Raw genomic sequence first — 23,950 nt, 5'->3', positions numbered from 1 at the left:
TCTCTAAACATTAAAAGAAAGAAAGCTGTAGATAAAAAACCTTAGCAAAATGAAGTCATAATTAAGAGAGATCCAGCAAATTAAAGAACTGAATTACCTGTCACATACCATCACAAGGGCAAATTGATACGTGTTGTTTGTTGGAATTAAACTACTCAAATAGTTATCTTGGAAAAGGAAATTTCAATATTACCAACATTCGGGATTAGAAAGAGTCTTTGACTAGATACATTTCAGAATTGTAACATTTTACTTTGATTCCTTTAATATTTAACAATTTAGCTACTGAGAATTTAAAGTGACATTGTTTTTTGACCACCATGTTTGGCTTTCCTGATTTTGGTAATAATCTAATAGGAAATGCTACAAGATTCTAAATATATAGGTTGTTCATTTTGTAACTCTGCCATCCCAATACCACATTTTAAAAATAGCAGCTTTGACTTTGTTAACCATTGTCATAGGTGCTGGTACATAAACAATGGTTTTCCCTGGGTGGTATTTACATTTTATTCAATACACAGGAGTTTTAAAACACCATGCCCAGGCAAAAACTCAGAAGAGTTACTTCTGAAACTATGCCTAAAATTTTCAAATCTAGATTTCTAAACTAGGCACCTAATTAGAAGTAACTTGGTTTTCCAAAGGTGCTGAACAATCCCAGCTCCAACTAATTTCAGTTCGTAAGACTCCTATTTGCAAGATAGATATTGAAAATGATTTTATTGAGTTTCAGACAAGTAATTTATATTTATTTTTAAGCAGTACACAAATTTGCTAATATTTACCCCAAATGAAACAACTTAGCTGTATGGAGTGGAAATCCATCATCATGAAGAAACTTGCACAAATACAGACAGATATCTTCCTTTCCAAATGCAAACAGATGGACATCATACCAAGTGGACTAAAGTTAAAAATCCACTGCTATCTACATACTACAGAGACCACAGTGAGAGATTATGCCATACACTATCAAAGAAACTGAGGAACCACCTGATCAGCATCCTATACAGCAAACAGGAAAACATCCAAAAAAGAGCTCTCCAACCCTGGAGGCTCATTAATAATCACACTTCGATACAAACAGACTTCACTAAAATAAGACAGGAGATCTACATTACTCACTTGACCTCTCTACAAAGGAAAAAGGACTGTAAGCTGTCTAAACTCCTACCTGCCACATGGGTCCAAAACTGTGGTACCCCTAACCCACCCAGCAATATCGTCAATCCATCCAACCACACACACAGCCCAGAAGAAAAGTCTGTCCTATCTCGGGGACTCTTTCTGCCCTGCCACCCCCACCAACACGATACAGTTCTGCGGTGATCTGGAAGCCTACTTTCGCCATTTCCAACTCAAAGAATACTTTCAGTACAATACTGAGCAGCCCACTGATACAGTTACCCTCCCACCAACAGCACAAGAAGAAGAACGCCACATGGACTCCTCCTGAGGGTCAAAATGGCAGTCTGGACCTATACGTTGAATGCTTCCGCTGACATGCACAGGCAGAAATTGTGGAAAAACAACATCGCTTGCCTCATAACCTAAGTCGTGCAGAACACAATGCCATCCACAGCCTCAGAAGCCACCCTGACATTATAATCAAAGAGGCTGATAAAGGAGGTGCTGTTGTCATCATGAACAGCTCTGACTACCAAAAGGAGGCCGCCGGACAACTCTCCAATACCAAATTCTACAGGCCACTTCCCTCAGATCCCACTGAGGAATACACTAAGAAACTGCACCATCTACTGAGGACACTCCCTACACTAACACCGGAACAAATCAACATACCCTTAGAGCCCTGACCAGGGTTATTTTATCTACTACTCAAGATCCACCAACCCGGAAATCCTGGACGCCCCATCATCTCGAGCATTGGCACTCTCACTAAAGGACTGTCTGGATATGTGGACTCTCTACTCAGACCCTATGCCACCAGCACTCCCAGCTAGCTCTGTGAGACCATTGATTTCCTGAGGAAACTACAATGCATTGGTGACCTTCCAGAAAACACCATCCTAGCCACCATGGATGTAGAGGCTCTCAACACAAACATCCCACACACAGATGGAATACAAGCGGTCAGGAACAGTATCCCTGATGATGCCACAGCACAACTGGTTGCTGAGCTCTGTGCCTTTATCCTCACACACAACTGTTTCAAATTTGACGACAATATATATCTCCAGATCAGTGGCACCGCTATGGGCACCCGCATGGCCCCACAATATGCCAATATTTTTATGGCTGACCTGGGACAACGCTTCCTCAGCTCTCGTCCACTCACGCCCCTTCTCTACCTATGCTACATTGATGACATCATCTGGACCCATGGGAAGGAGACTCTGGAAAAATTCCACCACGATTTCAACAGCTTCCACCCCACCATCTACACGGGAGGTGCACTTCCTAGACACCACGGTGCAAATAAGTGATGGTCACATTACCACCACCCTATACCGAAAACCTAGTGACCACTATGCCTACCTTCATGCCTCCAGCTTCCATCCCAGGCACACCTCACGATCCATTGTCTACAGCCAAGCACTGAGATACAACGGCATCTGCTCTAACCCCTCAGACAGAGACCCAACACCTACAAAATCTCCACCAAGCATTCTCAAAACTACAATACCCACACGAGGAAATAAGGAAACAGATCAACAGAGCCAGATGTGTACCCAGAGCCTCCTACTGCAAGACAAACCCAAGAAAAAAAACAAACAGGACTCCGCTGGCCATCACATACAGGCCTCAGCTAAAACCCCTCCAATGCATCATCAGGGATCTACAACCCATCCTGGACAATGATCCCGCACTTTCACAGGCCTTGGGTGGCAGGCCAGTCCTCGCCCACAGACAGCCTGCCAACCTGAAGCATATTCTCACCAGTAACTGCACACCACACCTTAGTAACTCTAGCTCAGGAACCAATCCATGCAACAAACCTCGATTCCAACTCTGCTCACATATCTATACCAGCGACACCATCACAGGACCTAACCAGATCAGCCACACCATCACCGGTTCATTCACCTGCACGTCCACCAATGTAATATATGCTATCATATGCCAGCAATGCCCCTCTGCTATGTACATCAGCCAAACTGGACAGTCTCTACAGAAAAGGATAAATGGACACAAATTAGATATTAGGAATGGCAATATACAAAAACCTGTAGGAGAACACTTCAACCTCCCTGGCCACACTATAGCAGATCTTAAGGTGGCCATCCTGCAGCAAAAAAACTTCAGGACCAGACTTCAAAGAAAAACTGCTGAGCTTCAGATCATCTGCAAATTTGACACCATCAGCTCAGGATTAAACAGACTGTGAATGGCTTGCCAACTACTAAACCAGTTTCTCCTCCCTTGGTTTTCACACCTCAACTGCTTGAACAGGGCCTCATCCTCCCTTATTGAACTAACCTTGTTATCTCTAGCTTGCTTCTTGCTTGCATATATATACCTGCCCCTGGAAATTTCCACTACATGCATCCAACAAAGTGGGTATTCATCCACGAAAGCTCATGCTCCAAAACGTGTGTTAGTCTATAAGGTGCTTTGCAACTTTTAATAAGCTGTAATTTTTTTCCTGCATAGAAAAATCCTTCAGCTCTATTTTATGAAGTTGAGGGGGATGCTCCTATTCAAAACGTGGATTTAGAGAATGCAGCATTATTTTACAGTATGATAAATCGTTTTATGGCAGATTATAAATTATTTTCTTATGCAATTGGCTGTTTTAAACTAATGCAGTATCCATAACCTTGAACAACGTAGTTATACCGACCTAACCCCTTGTGTAGACAGCACTATGTTGATGGGAGAGCTTCCCCCATCAACATACCTATTGCCTCTCAGGGAGGTGGATTAACTGTGCCAATGGGAGAAGCTCTCCCGTTGGCGTAGTAGCATGTTCACTAAAGCGGTGCAGTTGCGCTGCTCTACGTGAGGACGCAGGCTGAATTTTTCCCACTTACAGCAGAGAATCAACCACTGATGCAAGAAGAATTGGAATTTCTGTAGTGACCCAGTTCATCATTCCTAGTAAAATTTATTATTCTTTGCCTTTTTATAACAGGTGTTTAATATGCTAGATTTGTCATTTACACATTGCCTATGTGCTTTTCCTCAGTCATTGTTTCCAAAATATTAATGCCTGTTATATCAAATTTATAGGGGTTTTATGAAAATCCATAATTTTATTAAAATATACAGAATATAATTAACCAATATCGGTTTTGATAGTTAAACTGTAAGTCATGGAAGTTAGACATGGGAAAGGCATATTAGATCTATTGTATTCTCCTATCAGTAGCAGATATTTGGCTGCAGTCCAGCAGAGACTTAAGCATGTATTTAAAGTTAAGCACAATCGTGTGTACACTGCTAGGTCAAGGCCTGTAAATGGGTTGGGACTCACCACCCGCAGCACCTCCTGCTGGCTATTTCGGGAATTAGCTCGATTCCAGTGGAGCGCCCCCTCCTGGTGGTGTCCCATCCATTGTTCTGCCCTCTGCTCTCCATTGCTGTCGCCGGACCCACGTTACTCCCTGCTCGGCGGCGTCCTCTTCGAGGCCACTGCCCTCCAGCAGTGTCCCTTAGTCCATCTGGACCCCCTTCTGGGGATTGGTGATCAGCAGTCCTCCACTCCAGCCTCTGTGTGCAACCACACACCCCAATGCTTATCCCTCTTATAAGGGATCGGGCATAGTCTATAATGGCCGCTCCCTACGGCCAATGGCTGGATGTACTGCAAAGAGGAAGGGGGGGGACCCAGGCCCGCCCTCTACTGTGGGTCCAGGCCCAGGGACCCTCTGGCGTCAGCCTCACTGTCCTTTCTTTCCCCTCCTCTGTCTGTTCCCCTGGGCCGCTTCCCCTACAGCCCCTTGCACCCACTAGGCCCTTCCCTTCAGGGCCTGCAGCCTGGCAGCTATGGGCTAGAGCCTTCTAGCCTCCTTGAGCCTGCCCAGCACTGCGCTGTTCGCAGTGCTAGGCTCCCCCTTGGAGACTGACCTTCCCCTGTTAAAGGCCTGGGACAGACTGACCACTCCTGCTCTGGGCAACCTTTATATATGGGTGAGCCTGGCCCTCATTGGTTCCCTCCAATCTGGGCCCTGATTGGCTCCCCATAAGCCCTTTTCTGATTGGCTGCACAGGGTCCCTGGCCTGCCACAGCCCATCCTCCCAGGAAGTGGGGCAGTCTGCCCCACTACAAGGCCTTAAAGTAAAATATACTACTCTGTTTATTGCAAATAGATAATCCTCAGAGGTGCTGGGCACTCATAATACCTATTATTACTCAGTGGGAGTTGCAGAAGCTACAGATCAAGTCCGTTGTTAGGTAATGGAATTTAATATAATTTCCATAGAATAATTTAAATTTAAGGTTCATGGATTGCGTATTCCAGCAATGCAAACCATGAAAAGCAAGGAAATACGCAGTTATGTCATTCATCATTCCATCTACATTGTGATCAGTTCCTCTTCTAAGTCATGACTGCCTTTCATCCTGAGCAAAATGCATCCCTGATCTCCCGCCTTATTAGTTATATATTAGTGTATATTCATGATTAATATGGATTTGATGTGGCTTTCATAATTTACATTTTACTTAATTCTTTGTGCTCTTATAATGGTGTGCGTATGTAACTTTCATTGGAATAGTGTCAGATGAGAAATGATGGCTATGAAATCTGGTTTTCTTGTAATGTTTAGGAAAAGCTAGTGAATGAATGATCTGTGTTCTACATATATAATTTATGTAGAAATTACAGAGTAGAAATCTGCATGTTTGTGTGCAATGATGCATTATAGGACTTGTCTACATGAACACTTAGTTCATGGAAAACTGGGGTGTAAATCTACCTCGCACTAGCCTGCCACATAATAAGTGTATCTGTGAACCCTGTTGCTGCACACTAAAACTTCCTTACTGCATTTTAATCTACTCCTATTTCAGAAGAATTTATCTTCAAATGTTGGGGCTACAGTTTCCCTCAGTGTAAATATGTGGGGAGGTTCCTGCCCGTTAGGCAGAAGGACCCTTTGGGAAGCCACATGGGGGAATCAGTCATAGCTTGGCATTCATTAAGTCTAGGCTATGATTAGACACCTGATTGGATCTGCTAATTGGCCCTCCAAACTGCAGAGTGGTATAAATTTGAATTAGACTCTCTCTGCCCAGTTGAAAGATAAGAAGAGCTAGCTCTGTAAAAGGTCTACAGGTTGGTTGGAGACCTCCTTGCATTCCTACTTCCACTGTTCACACATCCCACCTACATGCCTATGTCTTTTGAGTACTGAGAACATGAAAGATTTAATCTATGTTAGTGTTCACATGGAGAAAGTTTACTAATGATAATTGATGTGTGTACATAACAGATTACATTGCTTATTCTTAGAGATGTACAGTTGACCTATAAGAAACGTACAGTTGGCCACTTATTGTGGCATATGCCATTGGTTTTTTCCTTTGACCCACATAGATAGTCAAACTCTTGATCAGGCGGTTTCCCTTGCTAAGAATGGGAAACTTCATCAACCCCAACAGGAAGCTGGAGAATTTAATCTGCAGGTAGGAAAGTGACAGTGAGGAAATGGGTGAGAATAAGACCTGATCAGCCCATAGTGGGGGAATAACAGCTGGACAGTAGCCCAGCTTGGTACTCAGATGGGTTTTATTGTAGTCACCTGAATCACAATGGGTATGCCTATCACAGAAGCCTAATGGAGTCTGAGCTGCAGTGCTAGTTCCCCATGGTATGCCTCAAAGAGTGCATATGTGTTATTTCTCATTTCAAATAACTAATTTAAATAAAATATCATAATCTTCTATAGAAATTAACAGAATTATTGTAATGGCCACTCATACAATGAGGACTGGAATCAGATTCAGTGTACATATCTTCAGTTCATTTCTCAGTTCCCCTCCCCACTATTACCTTTTGTGCTTGATTGATGTTTGACAAAGGCAAGATGGATTTAGACTTAAATACAATTCTTTTGCAACTTGCTACACTGGTCTGAGATTCTCTAGAGCCAAGAAATGCCTTTTTTTTTTTTTTTTTTTTTTTTACAGAATGTTGCATTTTTTCCTTCTGCTAATTCATATTAATATCATATTTGTGTTTTTCCGAGAAATCTTATTTTGACATGACTTCCACTTTAAAAATAACGGTTTTTAAAGCACGCTTGGCATGTGAATTGAAGTTCTCACTCTACACTCTGCATTTTTCTAGTGCTGACATAAAATGTGCTTTGTCTTTATTCATTTCTAAATTGAAGCCAACTGCTGGTGTGATTTTGGTATGTGCTACAGAACCGGCATGCCCTCTCTGGAATGGGTTTCTCTACAGGTGGCTTCTGCATGTGAACATCTCATCCTTGGCTGCTCTCGTTGTTGTTGGCCAACTTTGTTCTGCTACCAGATTAGCCAACGCTGTGTACAGCGTTGCCCCCAAATGCCATTTTATTTTCACTCACCTGTTAATTGAGAATGATTGCTCCCTATATGGATAAGTTACTCAACATATGGTGCAGGGGCCTTTATATATATACTTTTGGAAACAGATATATGTTAATTCTTTGATCTCTGCCAAGACTTGAATTTTAGTCCTTTTTATTGTATGAATCTAATTAACATTTTTATGTAGGGCTCTATAAATAAAGACACCTGTGAGCCAAATTCAGCCCTGATGTGGAAAAGCAAACAGTGGGTAAGAACAGACTTTGTGACCTTTACTGAAGGATTCATGCCAGGGCTGAGTGCTGGATTCTACACAACAGGCCAGTGCAACGCACTACAGTCTGCACTTTACTGCACACTTGATGCTGAAGTCAACAATGGACTTGCCAGCTTGTTTAGATAAGACGCTTGAGGATGTGGCAGATTCCTCAGATTTCTAGATCAAGTAAGTTTTCTGCCTGCCTGCTTTTGTAGCAAGAAATGTCATGTTCTCTTATCCATTACCCACCCACCCACATGCCTTTCATACTAGTCTAGTGAATGGCTGATAGGAATTACTCATTGCAGGACTGCTAGGAAATTAGTTATTACTGGCTTTTTTTTTCTTAATACATGAACAGATAGTTGAGTTATATATGTTTCCTATGTCTTTGCAAATATGATGAGCCTGCCACTGTTTCAGTAATTAAACAGAAATAAATATAAAGGCCATGATGTAATCTTATAAAAAGGGTCAGGAAATCAAGTCATTAGGGTGTTGAATTGTACTCTTAGGCCAGGGGAGGGCAAACTACGCCACGTGGCCAGATCTGGCCTGTCAGGGCTTTCAATCAGGCCTGCGAGTTTGCCAGACCTGTGGTGCAGCGGGGCTAAGGCAGGCTCCCTGCCTGCACTGGCCCTACACCGCTCCCAGAAGTGGCCAGCATCACGTCCCTGTGGCCCCTGGTGATGGTGTAGGGGGGAGAGAAGGAGGCAGAGGGCTCCGTGCACTGCCCTCACCTGCAGGCATCACCCCCTGCAGCTCCCATTGGCCAGGAACGGGGAACCAATGGGAGCTTGTTTATTACAGTGTTGATCTGCTGAGCCGCTCTACACCAAATATGCGGAAGTAATTCACATTCTAAGCTGTATTTAAGTAAAATGCAGTGAGGGCAGCGCGCAGTGGAGGCGCCAGCCCCACCCCACCCCCATGCTGGCCACTTCCAGGAGCGGTGCAGGGCCAGGGCATATCTTTGCAACACTGATATCCTGTATCTGAGGAATGTAAGAAGACTAATTAATTATATCCTTGACATGGAGATATCAGTTGTGTTTTACTATGTTTTTCTATTCATAGTTGCACAACAGCAATTCACCAAATGTTGCAAGGTCTGAAAAATCAGACAGCCTTTCAACTTTTTTTTCGAAGTACTTATCATTTGCATTTCAAAGCAGGGAAACCGTAAATATTGATCAATGAAAGACATGCTGTATCCACAGGATGGCAACAAATACAAAATTAAGAATAAGAAAACATATCAGCTTAGACTCAAGGTTCTTTTCCCCCTAGGTATTGCAAGTGTATCCTTTCTAAGGGATTTGTGCCTGATTATGTATAGCTGAAATTTTAAAATAATTTCATAAAATTTAATTTTCTTAATGGTTCCTTTTTATTAATATACATTGTATTTCTTTATTTACACAAAACTTGTGCTGATGACTTTGGTACAATTTTAAGTACTTCAGTTTGCTGATTTATGAACATGGACACCATTGGTCAGGCTATGGAAGTGGACCAGGAGGCCCATGTGATTTGGTTATATATTTGAGGTAATGAGAGATACAGGGGTTATATTTTTATCATATTTGCTACACTTAAACTTTTATTAAATTAGTGGGAATCCAATTTCTTTCTGGGAATGCAGGAAAAATATATTTTTATTAAACTAGATGGAGTTCAAAAAAACAGTCACACTAATTTCAACAACAGTGTTTGTCAATATATTGTTATTTTCAGGGAAGATTTTTAATATATGGGGGAGCTTATTGAAAAATGTGTTTTATGAATGTTTTATGAATATTTTTATTAAACTGGAGTGCTGAAATAAAGTACATATGAAGTAACATCTGCTCATACTCCCAAAGACTGCAAGTATACCAGATATAGCCATTGTTGTTATTTTTTTTCCAAATAAAAATTACCTACACCTCTACCCTGATATAACGCGAATTTGGATATAATGCAGTAAAGCCGTGCTCTGGAGGGGGCAGGGCTGCGCACTCCGGTGATCAAAGCAAGTTCAATATGATGCGGTTTCACCTGTAACATGGTAAGATATTTTGGCTCCTGAGGACAGTGTTATATTGAGGTTTTAGGATCTTGTCGGAACAAAGCAACCAATAGCTCATTGCAAAAATATTTTAAGACACATTGATTAGAAAGAAAAAGTAATTCTGTGAAGCTGTTGTAACTTCAAAGTATTTTTCCAGAAAATCTGTTTTACCAGATTATAGTATTTTGCTTTCTGAGAGATATTTTAGGATTTTGTCACCAGCATGGTAATTATATTTAGTTAACCAGAACATAAAATTAATTGTAAATTTTACACTTACACGCACACTTACTTCTCTTGAGTAATTTATGCCTGATGATATGTAGATAAAACTGAAAAGTAATTTGGTAAACTGGAGTTAAAAAAAAAAGATTAAAAAATTTGAAATTCAGCATTTTACTTAAATACAGCTTAGAATGTGAATTACTTCAGTATATTTGGTGTAGAGGGGCTCAGCAGATCAACACTGCAAGAAACGATTGTCTGACAAACTAGAGTTTGACAAAACAAATTAAACACACAGTATTAGATATATCTCACATCACAAAGAAAGAAGTTGAAGACTCAATAAAAAAGTTAAAAATTTGAAAAGTGACTGGTGAGAACCAGATCACTGGGGAAATGCTGAAAGCTTGCGATGAGACCGTAGATTAAAATTATTAATCTCATCATCAAAGTGTGACACCAGGAAGAGTCTCCAGAAAAATACCATTGTAGTTAAAATACTAAAGAAGAGTGATAGCAACGACGGATGAGGTGTTACTCCTTCTGCGATACGTAAAGTTTTCTGAAGTATCATCTTAAACAGAATGAAGGAGGTGCTAAAGGAAGTGCAGGCTGGAATTAGACACAGAAAATCATGTGTTGACCAGATTTTCACCTTAAGAATAAGCATCAAATGACAGTGCTCATCATCATAAACATCATAGATTTCAAGAAAGCATTTGGTAGCCTCCATCATTATTTACTCTGGAACATTTTAAAGTGTTATGGTATGCAAACAAAAATAATAAGGATTATCAAGGCTTTATATCAAGGAGTAGCAAGCACAGATAAAGTAAACAAAAGCATAAGCAAATGGTTCAGCGTAAACACTAGTGTCAAACAAGGATGGATTCTCATTTCTACTATTTGGCATTGCTATTGTCCTTCATTATGAGAAAAAGTGTAATACAGTCATTGCGTAGCTCAGCAGCAGCATTCTAGAAGATCTAGATTTTGCTGGCAGCGTAGCTCTTCTAAGGAACATCTTAACCAATATGTAAGTAAAAACCAAAGGTAATGCAAAAAAGATGGGTCTAATAATAAGTTATTTAAAAAAAAAACAAATCTAATGAGAACCCCAGCAACTCTCGACTCAGGCATTACTTTAGAAGGCAAAGTAATACTAGAAATGAGTTAATTTACATACTTGGGTAGTAATGTGCAAGTCAGTGGGGATATTAGAAGGAAATAATGTCATGATTTGGCAAGGTGGCAGCTGTATTTACCAGCATAAATGAAATTTGGTCATAGAAAAACCTACAAGGTAAAGATTAAACTACAAATTTTCAACTCAGATGTTATTTCCATCTGAATGTATTGATGTGAAATCAGTCAATCCGCCAAAAGTACTGATGGTGTCTAAAAGTCTTCTAAAGTAAATTTCATAGGAAAGAAAAATAGTAGGTATTAAATGGATTTCAACAATCCTCTCTCTAGAGTTATACAGAAAAGAAGATGAAACTATTTGGGATGTGTTAAGAATGAAGCCAAAGCGACTGCCATGGCAGGTGTGCCATTGGGTAGCTGGAGGAATGTGCAAAAGGAGCTGACCAAAGAAATCAGACGCTGCCCAGAGAGAGAAAACTTTAGAGGCCTAACAATATAGAGTGGCCCAGGGTAAACAGAGATTAAGGGGTGGGGTGAGATGGGGGTCTTATTTGTGCAACATCTGATGGCAAGGGAAGGATTAGATTATAACTATTGGTGGAATATATGAGGAGTGAGATTGGCCTGTTGTAATTTGAGCCCTGATATTAGTTGTTGGTTTCATAAGAAATGTCTCTTTATCCATAAGCCATATAAATCGCAAATCAAGCATTTTTATTTTTATCCTAGCTTTAAATGGAAAATTCCCATTAGAAAGGTAATTATGCTAAATTATATGTCAATTAAACCATTTTTCCCTCTTCAAATTAGTTTGAACATGTAGTGTGAAAGAACAGAGTGCAATTAGTATAAAGGCATGCATGTTGCTACAGGGATGATATTTCTGTTCATGATCTGTTGTTATGTCTAAATATTTCTCTTGACAAAGTATACCAAGTGCATGCATTTTATTTCCCTTCCCTGCACATACATGTATATGAGTAGCAAACATTTTAAAATTAATGTCAAAGCTTTACATTTGTTTACGGCAAAAAGTTTGTTTTTTTGAATACTAGATGACTCCAGGAGAGATTCTTAAAGCACGTTACACATTAATTGATTAAACTCAAGAAAAACTCTGTGAGATAGGTACTGTTCCCCATTTTATGGATTGGGAAAACTGAAACTCATTAAACTGAATTATTTAACCAAGGTCAGGAAGCACATCTGCTCTCTACAATCGGTATGTTCACATAATGAAAGTGTTTCTGCAGAAGCCAGCCACTTGCAACTATCTGCTCAATTGTCTTTGTAGCTGAAATGGCTGTTGTTGTGAGAAAGATGACCAATGAAGTATTGTGAAAGGGCCATTCAAATATCTTTCATGTTGGTGGCAAATGTAAAATTGGTTCCTAGAATGTTCGAACATCATCCAAAATGGTTCACATGCCGTCCTCTTCATTAAGTAGTTATAAGGCCCGAACATTGTATCTGCAGTTTATCTGGTCAGGAAGTGGTGAAACAAAAGTTGAAGGCTATACATTTTTGTCCTTAGGCTGCCCTGATAGGTTACTTCAGCACAGGGTGGCCGTTGTGGTTTCACCTAATGTTAAAGGGATATTCCAGGGTTGCCAGGTGATTAATGTGCACAACTTATCAGTGTCCGATTTCATACAGGCTATGCCCATTTTACCATAATCACTGTGTGTAATCCCATTAGCACCAAGGCCAGAAGCTAAAGTTAATCCTTAAGGAAACTCCAAGAAGAGATGTTGTTATGATCTGGGCGATTTTAATGTGCAGGTGGGAAAGGATAATGTCACCTGGGCAAGCACGTTCAGGAGGCTAGGTATCAGGCAGAAGAAAAGGAACAGCCAGCAACTGCTAGAATTTGTGGCTGTCAATGACTTGGTAATCACTGACTTCCCTTTCTGTCACCCAAAATTTACAAGCAGTCCTGGTACAGCCCAAATTGTTGGCAGTCAACTGTCATGGTAAACATCTTGTTGACAGGAAATGACCAGGACCAAAGCCGCACTCAGTATCATCCCAGCCTTTGTCATGAAGTGGATTGTTGATTCAAGACACTAGCAAGGAAGCAAAGGCTTCCCCTGGGACCAGCAACATAATAGCTCTATAGTTGCTACATTTGGCCTTATCACTCTTTTAAACAGAAGCAGAACAATACCCTTCTTTCGGCCATCAGATGTGATATTAGTTCACCAGATGGTCTTGGCTGAAGGAAGGGTGGCTCTACCATAACTTCCTGCCCCTCTTCAAATGGTAGAGGGACCACTGAAGACAAACAATCGAGGAGGATCTTAAATTGATCTTCCCATTAACGTAACTGATCGTGCAGACTCTGGCCTGATGCTGTCATTCCAATTCTTTACCTGACAAGCTGATGTCACCTTCTCCTACAACCATCACAAAGCTGAACAGAGGATGTGGAAAGAGAGCCTGGCAACCGCTTCTTCTAAACTGGCTGCCAGCGTTGATGCCAGGATTACTTATCTTTCTTACATGACTTGAAGATGATCTAAAGTCAAACTCAATCAACCTTTGCTTTTGACAGACGTGTTTGAAGACTCAAACCGTGGTCCCACTTTTTTTCTAGCTCCAACTGTAGTGAATGTCTCCTCACTGATCCATGGATGATGTTGAAGGGCCTGAGTTCCCAATACTGAGCTAACAGGGTTCATCACTGATGACTTCAGAAACACCATTCCTCATCAGATGATAGAGGGAGTCCAATTTCAGGCTTTAATGCTTCAATAGCCTTAAGCAGTTCAGAAGACAAAGCCATCTGATAGCTTAATTGTAATAAGAGCTCCTGATTCAGTCAGACTAATTTTGGCCTATGAACAGAGCCGACCCACAACATTTTGGCACCTGAAACGGAGAGCTCAAATGACACCCGATACCCGTTGCTTGGCCAAAACTTTGAAAAGTCTCAATTCTGCCTGCTTCCTGTTCTACTCCTCTCATGGTACTGCTCTGCTACCTATCCAATAAGGAGAACTAACAAGTTAAAATGCCTTATTCAGAAATTTTAAGTAATATTTAACTTTCAACCCCCTAAACATCAAATGTAACTTTTCTTGTCTACATAGTAAACGCTGACATTTTTATCTGTTTGAATAATCAAAGTGGTGCTTTCTGTGCCTGCTTGGTTGCAAAGATTTGAACTGCTTCCTGAAGGTCCACAGTCTGGGCCAGCTCATGCTTAACTGATATGGTTGCAAGGCCGACCAGCCTCTCCTGTGTCATTCTGGAGCGTAGATATGTTTTAATTAGCTTCAGACTGGAGAGGCTGCATTCTCCACTGGCAACTGTTACAAGAACTGTTAGAAGTTTTCACAGAGCAACAAAAGCATTTGGAAAGAGGGTGGTCATCTTATTTGTGCACATATATTCCAGAACAGCCTTTGGAGTTGATCCTGCTGAAATGTATCTTGAAAGGACTTTCAGTTCTTCACCTAAATCACTTTCACCAATATCGCACATGTCATCATACGTCAACACTGTCTCTAGTGCCCTGCTTTGCTAGTGATTCTTCAGGTATAGTGAGGAGTTTTGGAATATCATACAACATCCCAAATATATTGCTGTGTTCCTTGAGCTGCATGAAATGTTCTTCAACTGACTGTATTGCACTATTTAGCACCCAGTTAAAGAATTCAACTTTGAATTGTTGTTTGTAGTCTCTTATGGGATTATCCCGTTGTGATGTTGCAGTCTATGTGATTTTATAAAAATTTGATAATGAATATAATGTAACTGGAATATGCTTCATGCAAAAGGTCTCTTGTAAGGTATCATTACAAAGCTTATTGTCTACTGAATGTGGTCATCCTATGTGTATAAAGATATCACTCTTGTATCTGAAACCAGAAATATGAAATATAACTCTGAGGGCCTATTGTAATTATGCAAAGTGGGGGCTATTAATGGTGGTTTGGAATCTTAATGGCTCCCATCAATCAGGACAATTGACTGGATGGCTCTGTTTGTGGGCAAGCCTTCCTGTGAGTCAGGTTGGGAGGAATGAAGGCTTCGGGTCTTTCAGTGACATGTGATCATGTCACATGAACTGGAATCCATCTTTAACCTGTTGCTTTTCCAGTGAGGGAGGGTGGAAACCCAGAGGGACAAAGGATTCCTGCCTTCTGCAAAAGATATATAAAGGGGTGGAACAGAACAAAGAGGGAGATGAGTCATCATGAAGAATCCCCTGGCTACCACCTGAGCTGGAACAAGAGCTGTACTAGGGGAAAGAATTGTGCCCAGGCCTGGGAGGTGTCCAGTCTGAGGAAAAAACTTACTGAAAGCATCTCTGAGGGTGAGATTATCTGTATTCAGTTTAATTAGACATAGATTTGAACATTTTATTTTATTTTGCTTGGTGACTTACTTTGTTCTGTTTGTTACTACTTGGAACCACTTAAATCCTACTTTCTGTATTTAATAAAATCACTTTTTACTTATTAATTAACTCAAAATATGTATTAATACCTGGGGGAGCAACCAATTGTGCATATCTGTCAGTGTTATAGAGGGCGAACAATTTATGAGTTTACCCTGCATAAGCTTTGTACAAGGTAAAACAGATTTGTTCAGGTTTAGACCCCATTGGAAGTTGGGCATCTGAGTATTAAAGACAAGCACATTTCTGTTAGCTGCTTCCAGGTAAACCTGCAGCTTTGGGGCAAGTAATTCAGACCCTGAGTCTGTGTTGGAGCAGATGGGAGTGTCTGGTTCAGCAAGACAGGGTGCTGGAGTCCTGAGCTGTCAGGAGAGCAGGGATAGAAGTAGTCTTGGCACATCAGGTGGCAGCTCCCAAAGGGGTTTCTGTGATCCAACTCATCACACCCGTGCCTCGTAATCAAAATGTCATCTTCTTCAGTGACTCTTCTATTCTTGAATGGGTGGGAAAATAACTAAAGCGTGAAGTTCCTCTGTCAACTTCTGTGCACTCTTCAGAATGTTTTGAAATCCCTCATCTGACTGGTAAGACTGTAGGTATGACTTTGCTTTGTACAGTTGTTCCATTGCTCCAGATATCTCAAAGTCAACACCTTGGAGTCTTTTGCTTACAACATTTATTTAAAAGAGTATGTCATGCCTCAACACTAAGCCACACAGAAATTTGAAGTTATGTATGTTTCTGGTGATTCCATTTCCGTCTGCCACTGTTCTCCCATGAACAGTTCCTGTCATAGCATTATCCTCCATAATGGTAACTATGGCATCATCTATCTTCTCAATTTGGTATTTGATAGGTTTTATTGCCTCCACTCGACTTTCCCATTGTATAGCACTCAACGGATTAAGTGTCAGAGAGGATGTTCCCAGATGTTGCTTCAAAATTTGCCATGGATGAGTTGGTGCAGAGAAAAAAACATAGATGCTTTGATTTACATTAAAAAATTCAGCAACCTCACTAGAAGCTGATGCTGCATCACTGACCACCAAGTTCAATGAATGAGAACTGCATGGGACAAAAAAAGCTCGAGGGTTTAACTCTCGGATCCGTGTCTGCACTCCTTTGTTCTTTCCTCTCATGTTGGCATTATTATAATAGCCCTGACCTCTTATGTCAGGTATCGCAATTCCCATATTGTCCAGCTTTTTAAGAAGCACATTTGTCATACCATCTCCTGTAGTATCATCAATGTCAATAAATTCTAGAAAATGCTGTCTGACAGTCACCATTGCGGGGACCTTTTCACTAGCTTCTGTTATTGTTACAAAACACACCATCAAAGTCATTTGTTCCATATGGCTGATGTCAGGTGTGCAGTCCAGAAAAACAGAGTAATATCTTGCTGACTTCAGATCTGTCACAATCTTCTATTTTTGTGTTGCCGGTAACTGTATGATCTCATTTCGATTTGTTTTTCCAAGGTAGTGATGTGTGTACATTTCTTGGGTGGTGACTCTTCTTAGATGCTCCTGGAATATAGCATCAAACTCAGCCATCAGCGCCACAATTTTAAGGAAATTTCCGTATATATGTAAATACACAAAAACACAAACATTATCTTGAATGGGTTGAATCTTACTCTGCAGGATGTTTAACCCTTTCTGGCAATGCGTCACAGTGTGAAATTCATGAATAGTTTCTGGTAGATCAAAACTATTTTTTTCATGAAAGAAAATATTAAAAAAAAAAAACATTCTCCCAACTCTACTCCTGAGTGTGTTAGCGCTCCACCCTATCAATTTTAAAATACATTATAAGGATTGGTTTCTTCTCCCAACAGATGAAAGCAAAACAAATAAGATTTGGACAGGGGAAATCTTATACTTGTATAGCACCGAGCATGCTAACAGCACTTACACACAGAAGTAATAATAATACCTTTATAAGATGTCTTACCGATCCCAAACCAGAGAATTGTATCTTTAAACACACAGATTCTATTCAAATTCATCCCTTCCCTGTCACTGAATTATCAACTATTTTGAAATACTTTCGTGGCATCTGTAAAGTGTTTCCCAAATTTAATTTAGGACAGACTTTAGCTTGCTTCTTTAAACTAACTTAATAATAAGGTTGGGTTCAAAATTATGATTTCCTAAATATATATTTCAGATTATGGGTTTGCATACAGAGCATTCAGACCCAATCTGATTTTAACTTTTTTCCCCTTGTGAGACAGCATGACATGCCATCCCAGTGGGGAACACTTATTACTACTCCTGTTAGACACAATAACCACCATTAAAGCACTACCTGTGTGAGATGTCAAACATTGGCATCACTTCTAACATGAGATGCTAGAATTGCTATTTTTAATACTTTGACGCCAGAAATGCTTTGGGAGGAGAGTGATCAAGAGTACAGGGTTAGAAGGGTATTTGATTGACAGAGGAGGGAGGGAAAATGGCAGAGAATTGGCCTGAGAGGGAAAGGGGCAAAGTGAGAGCATTTGAAATACTATGATGGTAATAGAAACTAGAAGGAGTGACAAACACAATTTATATCTCAGACAACGCATATGCCTCTTGTCAATTATAAGGAATAAGTATTCCTCCAGGAATGCCAATTTGGGAAGCAACAGATGTGATTAGGGGAAGGCTAAATTTCATAATAATCATATTAGCCTTGATTCGAAGGTAAGTAAAACAAAAAAGGAGATTACTTTTTAAAGTATATGACCCGCAACTTTGTGTGTGAGAGAGATTGGTGGTCACTATTCCATTTTGAGATATTCTGAGTGGAATCCCGGTTATAGGTACTACCACAAAGAGGTTCTCTTTTGACCTTGAAAGAAAATATAGTTACTTTTTACTTGGAAGCAATATTTGTTGAATATTTACATTTAGAATTGGGTTATCTTTTCTTTTTGTTTGTTTATTTAAATCTTACATGGTTGTTGTGGTGAAATTTTGAAGACTATTTTGCACTGTAGAGCAACTAATGACTATCTCTTGAGGCCACAGTTTAAAAACAGTTTCTTGGCGAGTATTGTCTTGTGGATAAATCTAAAATCGTGATATGTAAGTTGGCTGCTGTTCTTAGGAGCATATAAAGTCAGGAAAGTGACTGAATATGACCTTGTGGTAGTCCATTTTATCCTCTGTGTGGCCTGGAGAACAACATTTCTGTTTACAAGCCACTTTCTAACTGCCAGCACTGCAAACTCAGCCTTGAAAATCAAGCTCTGTTCTTTGTGCCTCTTATTTGTAATACTGATTTTGCACTCAAAACTTGGATGAGAAGCATAGGGCACATTAATAGCATCTAGATTGCTCTCCCATAGCTGTCTTGGCTCTGAAATCCTAACAGCAGTAAGAGCTATATTTTTTCAGTAAAATAATTTACTATGACTTGTGACCCAGGAGCACACACGTTGAGTATGATGTTGCTTTTTTATAGTCAGTACTGGGGCTGTGGGTAAGTCCAGACTACCTGCCGGATCGGTGGGTAGCAATTGATCTATTGGGGATTGATATATCGTGTCTCATCTAGATGCGATATATAAATCCCCGAATGCGCTCCCATCGACTCTGGAACTGCACCAGGGCGAGCGGCGGTAGCGGAGTCAACGGGGGAGTTGTGGCCGTTTTATCCTGCTCCCGTGAGGACGGGAAGTAAGTTGAAATAAGATGCGTCAACTTCAGCAATGCTATTCCCGTAGCTGAAGTTGCGTATCTTACATTGACACCCCCCCACCCCGTAGACCAGGCTTATGTCTACAATTTCATTTTTTACTCTTTAGGCCAAAAGGACTGTAGACCCTCCTTCACATCATTTCTCCTAAACTTCAAGCACAATATTTTGCAGAATGGCTCCCTTGCCTCATGTAATCCAGGCACAAAATTTGACAGAGGGTTAGCTCCTCTTTAAGCAGAGATTTAGTAATGGGGATTAATGTGAGTGGGCAGGTCTGGCTTTTGTTTACTTTACTTTCTCTCTGCTGCCTTTTTTCATGCATAACCCCAAACCCTTTCCTATGATAGCTACACCAGATATAAACAAATAATGATTGTCAGCAAAGGCAATGTCCTCTAAGACTAATTTGCTGATCTACTAACAGCAATAGGGGAATGAAAGAACCAAGTATTTTACAGGTTTCAGAGTGATAACTGTGTTAGTCTGTATCAGCAAAAACAACGAGGAGTCCTTGTGGCACCTTAGAGACTAACAAATTTCTTTGGGCAAGTTTGGGCGGGGCAACAAGACTTACTGAAGAGGTGGAAGTGGCCTATTTTCGACAGTTAACAAGAAGTTGTCAACTGTGGCAACTCCCATGGAGTGGAAAATACTATTGGCAGGTATAAATACACAGCATATGAAAAGATGGGAGTTGCCACAGTTGACAACTTCTTTGACAACTGTTGAAAGTAGGCCACTTCCACCTTAATTGAATTGGCTCGTTAGCACTGACCGCCCCCCCACTTGCTAAGGCAAGTCCCATGTTTTCATGTACTGCGTATTTATACCTGCCTACTGTATTTTCCACTCCATGCATCTGATGAAGTGGGTTTTAGCCCACGAAAGCTTATGCCCAAAGAAATTTGTAAGTATTTTATGCATTTTTCTTAGAACATCACCTCTTCAGTAAGTCCTGTTGCCCCACCCAAACCCCAAAAGCATGGCTTCGTTTCTGAAATACTGACCTTCTTTCCTAATTTTCTATCTCTCATTTGCATTGTGGAACCAATCTAATCACTGAATTTTTCCATGGCTGTCTGCATCTAAAAAGGTAACAACTTTATTTGTAATCAAAGCATCCAGATTTTGTTAAAAAAAAAAAAAAGTTCAGACTGGCTCAAGATAAAGTTTTAAAAGTTAGTGTAAACCCTTAAAATTTTTAACATACATATTTTCAAAAATTGTTTTCTGAAACAGTCCCCATCCTAAACTTGGGTTTTTAAGACAGCCACTCCCAAATGAATAATATGAATCATCTCACTTCAGTGAAGGCTCAATACAATAAAGAAAGGGTTGTAATGAATTTTTATCCTCAAGACGTGTACCTTTCTAGCTACATGTTTCATTTAGTTATTCAAAGGCTGAATCATTATGAAGGTGGGATGTTGATCATTTGTTTAGAAAAGAAATTGAATTTTAACCAGGCTTAAGTCTATTTCATCCTGAAGTTACACTGTTACATAGCAGACATTCACATTTAATCCATATTTCCATAGTTAGTGGGCAAGTAATGAGAGAACCATTCCATGTTGTATTGTTTCCTCAGAATGCATAGAGTTAAAGCGGCTTTTGAAAACCAGATTTTGAAAGCCTGTACATAAATGCGTCAGTCAGATTTTCTTTCTCCTTTTTCTTTCATATTCCTTCTGGAGAAACAATGAGTATTTTTCTAAGTTACTGGATTATCCTGGATCATTTATTGCTATTCCAAAGAAGGTTTCAGTCCTCTTAGGAGCCAGAGAAATTTTTAAGAGAAAAAAGTAGATTGCTTATTTGAGACAAAGCACTGACTGTTCTGAAGTTCTAACTGTAAACAGAAACACCAGGAAAGATCCCAAAATGAAATAGACCCATAGTCACCTGTGACAGAGGTGGATTTCAAAGCAAACAGCCTGACATGGAGTTAGTGGTAGAGGTATGGCTGCTGGTAGAGCTATGGCATGCACAGAATTAATAGCATTAATTCATTATTTAAAGTGGTAGATATTGGCAGTTTTGTTAGTGATGTATATAGTATCACCTGTGAAGAAGTAGACATTTTAAACACCACTTGTGCCTAATCAGAGACTAGTATGTATGAGGGTAGGTCTACATTTAAAATGCTGCATTGGCTCTCCTGTTGACATAGCACTGTCTACATAGAGTGTTAGGTCGGTATAACAATGTCACTCAGCGGTGTGGATTTTTCACACCCCTGAGTGATGTAGTTATACTGATATAGGTCTGTAGTATAGATCTTGGTTTAGTTAAAATGCAAAAATTGTGTTTTTAGGTATCTTTTATTTTGACTAAAATAAGCTTACTAATTTACTAGCAAGTGTTTGAAGTTAAACAGCCTTCAAGATTTATGTTCAGTGAACAGTTGGGATATGAATACATAATACCATAGTTGTTGGTGTTGGAAGTCTTAATGTTTTGATCTTATCAAAAGAAGCCAGAATAGATTAATTAATGAGGAATCTCTATTTATTAAATCAAATGAGGTTGAGGAGTGAGCCCCTCTAATGGGATTAAGTAGAACAGAAAAGCATGACAAGCACAGAAACAAAGGCAGTGAATTAAAATTGCACACAAGCGAACAGCTAATATATAATTAAGTGCACAAAATATATTAATGCAGTGTTAAGGTTTCCTAGTTTAAAAAGTCAGAAAGTTCAAAACTGAAGTGTCAATTCAACCATATTACAAGTTTTGCACATTTTGTTACATATAATTTAAAATTAACAATGCGAGTATTAAACTTCTTATTTAACCACACAAACAATGATAGCCGTTTCTATGTATGTTCTGCTGAGTTAACATTACTATGAGAACCTTCACGTTTGAATTTTGTGGTAATTTTAAAGTTCTTCCCATAGCACCACAACGAAGAGAGCGAGTAGTTAGTTTAATCTTTGTGACCATTTAATAATTCACAATTTGCTGAGGTTCCCACAATTGTTTGCACATTGGTGATACAGTAAATAAAGAACTGGCCTTAGCCCAATTCTTTGTCCGCATTAGAAGAAAGACAGGAGGCCATGGATGTAGTTTAATTAGGCTACAATAATATTTGGGAGTACCCAGCAACAATTGTACAGTGAGGGAAGGAGTGCATTGTCTCCCTACCTAGGAGCCCCAAACCATCTTACTCAGTTGCCTTAAGAGATGCTTTCTCTCAAATCCTTTTCCAATCCAATAACTGTATCCCTTCTATAACGTACCTGCACTGGACATCTGCCACAAGTTTTATATATTAAGTTGTGACACAGCCTGCTTCCCACCTCCTATGGGGAAGTGAAAAAACCCCAGTTTGCTTTGGCCAATTGGCAGCGATGGAAAAATTCCTTTCCAGTCTCCCAAGCGAAAGGGCAACTAGCGTAATGCCCACAGCAGATCAAAAGGGAGCCCAGTTGTTGTGCCAAGTTCATGAGTGGTTCTGCCAGCTCCAGTCCTGGTAAAGAGGGCCTCTACAGAGCTGGATGAGGCATAAATTCCCCCCCCCCCAACACACACATTCTTCTGATCAACAGGAAGGGCAGTGAAGTGACTTGTCCTAACTTGGCCTCAACTGCTTCCTGCTCTTCCTGTCCATCCCTATAAACTGTTCCCTATGTTCCCATGTGCTGTAAGGGAGCCCCTAAAAAGGCAACACCTCTTTCCTTCCAGCTAGCTAGACAAAGATCCATGTGCATAAAGGTTGCAGTGGGCATACTTTACATAGGATACCAAACAGAGGATGTACTAGAACAGAGGTCGGCAACCTTTCAGAAGTGGTGTGCCAAGTCTTCATTTATTCACTCTAAGTTAAGGTTTTGCATGCCAGTAATACATTTTAACCTTTTTAGAAGGTTTCTTTCTATAAGTCTATAATATATAACTAAACTATTGTTGTATGAAAAGTAAATGAGGCTTATAAAATGTTTAAGAAGCTTCATTTAAAATTAAATTAAAATGCAGAGACCCCCTCTCCCGGACTGGTGGCCAGAACTCATGCATTGTGAGTGCCATTAATGATCAGCTTGTGTGCCGCCTTCGGCACGAGTGCCATAGTTTGCCTACCCCTGTACTAGAATTAGTGGCCTGTAGATTAAAAATTCAATTTGGAAGAAAATTAGAAGGGCGGGAGGTAAAAGTTTAATCTCAGTAAAATGTTTTTCATTTTTAGGTATTTCTCTTATAACACAAGAAACAAAGAAATCAACAAAATCTCTATAAAGTGTTCTGAAATACTTTCAGTTAATTCACAGTATTTTAGATAAATTCACAAAAAATTACAATTCAGAAAGCAAAATGGGCTCAGAAAGTCTTTAAAACATTATGTACTGTTTTATAGCAGTGCATCTAAATTCATTTCTTCTGGGTTATGTTAAGACCGTGGGCTGAATTCTCCAGTCTTCTCTGTCCTAATTCTGGATTCTGGTTGGAGATGACCAGCTGAGAATTGCCTTGTGCAAGAGAAATCTTCGATGGCATAAGGCTGGTGGAAGTGGCTCCTGTGCCAGCATCTGCTGCACGTTCTCCACTCTCCCATAAGATGGATAGATGGTGTGGTACAGACTTAAAGGACATTTTGCCAATTATGTAAGTTAGAGCAGCTATTCAGGCATCCTAACTTCCACTGGGCCTGGTTCCCTGCTCCTTTGAAGAGGAGAATACAGA

The 23,950-nt window shown here is 40.1% G+C and overlaps 1 protein-coding gene across 1 annotated transcript in view; it reads left to right on the top strand.

Annotated features, from left to right (window-relative positions):
• Positions 1–23,950, top strand: part of SNX29 (sorting nexin 29) — a 472,917-nt gene that overhangs the window by 207,740 nt on the left and 241,227 nt on the right. The window lies entirely within an intron of this gene.

This window comes from Gopherus evgoodei, chromosome 10 (genome assembly GCF_007399415.2).
Source record: "Gopherus evgoodei ecotype Sinaloan lineage chromosome 10, rGopEvg1_v1.p, whole genome shotgun sequence".
NCBI lineage: Eukaryota > Metazoa > Chordata > Testudines > Testudinidae > Gopherus > Gopherus evgoodei.
The sequence above is the reverse complement of the archived record's forward strand: the minus strand, read 5'-3'. Positions and strand labels throughout refer to the sequence as shown.